Source organism: Tetranychus urticae, unplaced genomic scaffold (assembly GCF_039701765.1).
Source record: "Tetranychus urticae isolate SD_2017Ah unplaced genomic scaffold, NJAU_TeUrti_SD_1.0 Scaffold_5, whole genome shotgun sequence".
Lineage (NCBI taxonomy): Eukaryota > Metazoa > Arthropoda > Arachnida > Trombidiformes > Tetranychidae > Tetranychus > Tetranychus urticae.
Genome location: NW_028315837.1, coordinates 68,001 through 70,500, shown reverse-complemented (window position 1 = coordinate 70,500; position 2,500 = coordinate 68,001). Strand labels below are relative to the sequence as shown.

The window sequence follows — 2,500 nt, the reverse complement described above, 5'->3', positions numbered from 1 at the left end:
TAGGACCTTGGTTCTATTTTGTTGGTCTTAAGAATCCAAGGTAATGATTAAGAGGGACAGACGGGGGCATTTGTATTGCGGCGCTAGAGGTGAAATTCTTGGACCGTCGCAAGACAAACTACAGCCAAGAATGTTTTCATTAATCAAGAACGAAAGTTAGAGGTTCGAAGGCGATCAGATACCGCCCTAGTTCTAACCATAAACGATGCCAACCAGCGATCATTCTGAGTAACTAATTTCATGACTCGAATGGAAGCTTCCGGGAAACCAAAGTTTTTGGGTTCCGGGGGAAGTATGGTTGCAAAGCTGAAACTTAAAGGAATTGACGGAAGGGCACCACCAGGAGTGGAGCTTGCGGCTTAATTTGACTCAACACGGGAAAACTCACCCGGCCCGGACACTGAGAGGATTGACAGATTGAGAGCTCTTTCTTGATTCAGTGGGTGGTGGTGCATGGCCGTTCTTAGTTGGTGGAGTGATTTGTCTGGTTAATTCCGATAACGAACGAGACTCTAGCCTACTAAATAGACTTGCAGTTTACACTGCAGTACTCCCCCTTAGTCAACCTGTGGGTGGTAGTATCTCTTGATGGTTTCGGCTGTTGAGGGCTCTGCTGCTATTAGCCTACAGAATTGGCTAGGGTAAGGATGCTGTAGCACTGTAAGGACTTCTTAGAGGGACAAGCGGCGCTCGCAGCCGCACGAAACAGAGCAATAACAGGTCTGTGATGCCCTTAGATGTCCGGGGCCGCACGCGTGCTACACTGAAGTGGTCATCGTGCATACTGTTTCCTGCTCCGAAAGGAGTGGGTAACCGCTTGAACCCATTTCGTGATGGGGATTGGGCATTGTAATTATTGCCCATGAACGAGGAATTCCCAGTAAGCGTGAGTCATTAGCTTGCGTTGATTACGTCCCTGCCCTTTGTACACACCGCCCGTCGCTACTACCGATTGAATGATTTAGTGAGGACTTCGGACTGGTCAATCCAGACCATTGGGAAACTAGTGGTCGGATTGTGCTGGAAAGATGTTCAAACTTGATCATTTAGAGGAAGTAAAAGTCGTAACAAGGTTTCCGTAGGTGAACCTGCGGAAGGATCATTAACGTATTACCCTCTTATTATAAGAGAAATACAACCTTCAAACAATCAAACACTCTGCATAGTGATATTGTAGATGCTAATATGGTGAATGCAATTGAATTGTATTTGCATTAGAGTCGCAATTGTGAATGTTTATTGCAAACATTTAGCCATTGCAACATGATTCTAATTTGCATTACATTCGTTCATTCATACATCCATCTTTCATTATCCAATGCAACAAAGAGTGAGGGTTATCTAACGATAGCCATAATTTCTTTTGCAAAACAATTGTAGTTTATAATGAAAAGCCTGTCTTGCTACATACTTGGTACCTGATCAAGTCTTCAGCTTATGCTGACGGCAAGGTTTAAAGAAGGAAGTTTTACACTTCTTCGCCTAACTAAGTAAAGACAACTATGGTTTTTATAAACTGCATACAATTGTTTTCAAACCCTCTCAATGCAGATTTAGGATACTTATTAAAAGTCCCACGGTGGCAAAGATACATCTTCAAGCGGTGGATCACTCGAATTACCAATCGATGAAGAACGTAGCTAGCTACGATAATCGGTGCGAATTGCAGGACACGCCGAGCACTTGAGCTTCCAACGCACATTGCGGCTTTCGGGTCTTTTCCGAGGTCACATCTGTCTGAGAGTTGAGATGTAAAATAATCAACAAAACACTTGCATACTACCATATATGCATTGTTTTGAGAGGATTGTATATTTATATGCATGAATCTTGATGTTTTATTCCTTTTCTTAATTGCAATTCGTTGCAATTTAGTAAGGAGAATCTCAAATCTACTTGTTTCACATGATAAATTTTGTGTACAATGCATATTTCATCTCTGCAAGCAGTATATATGAATAGATACTAGCATGAGATTCTAAGGTTAGTCGCCTATCTGACGACGCTAAAGTCGTATTGCAGATAACTATGGTGATCAACTAACCTGTTAACTGATGAATCTTCTTGCACTTGTATAAATCGTACAAATAGTAGCTATTTCATTCTGTTAAAGCAGACCTAAGAAGTAATGCAAAGGCAAAATTTGTGCAAACATTAAAGTAGATTTACGTTGCTTGCTTGCAAACAACACAAATAAACATTAATCAACTTAATCAATATTTTTGATCTCAGATCAGGTGAGGTTACCCGCCGAATTTAAGCATATAATTCAGCGGAGGAAAAGAAATCAAATGAGATTCCCTGAGTAACGGCGAGTGAAAAGGGATGAGTCCGGCGCAAAGGTTTTCCATTGAAAGGTGGAAAGCGGTGCTGCGTAATGGCTAGAGTCACGATTATTTCAACTAAATCTGCAAGTCCCTCTGACAAGGGCCCTCTTCCCAGAGACGGTTCTAGGCCGGTGGCAGATCTTGGTTAATGGAATATCGATTACTGGCTTTAG

The 2,500-nt window shown here is 42.0% G+C and overlaps 3 non-coding genes across 3 annotated transcripts in view; all 3 read left to right on the top strand.

Moving 5' to 3' along the window:
- The window catches only part of LOC149092756 (small subunit ribosomal RNA), a 2,158-nt gene extending 1,053 nt beyond the window's left edge, over positions 1-1,105 (top strand). The window contains exon 1 of the ribosomal RNA XR_016200552.1: positions 1-1,105. This exon is cut by the window's left edge and continues 1,053 nt beyond it. This is a non-coding gene — a ribosomal RNA (small subunit ribosomal RNA).
- A 487-nt stretch (positions 1,106-1,592) lies between these two features.
- LOC149092755 (5.8S ribosomal RNA) lies at positions 1,593-1,747 on the top strand. Its single transcript, XR_016200528.1, has one exon. It is a non-coding gene; the product is annotated as a 5.8S ribosomal RNA (ribosomal RNA).
- A 476-nt stretch (positions 1,748-2,223) lies between these two features.
- Positions 2,224-2,500, top strand: part of LOC149092754 (large subunit ribosomal RNA) — a 4,168-nt gene continuing 3,891 nt past the window's right edge. The window contains exon 1 of the ribosomal RNA XR_016200577.1: positions 2,224-2,500. This exon is cut by the window's right edge and continues 3,891 nt beyond it. This is a non-coding gene — a ribosomal RNA (large subunit ribosomal RNA).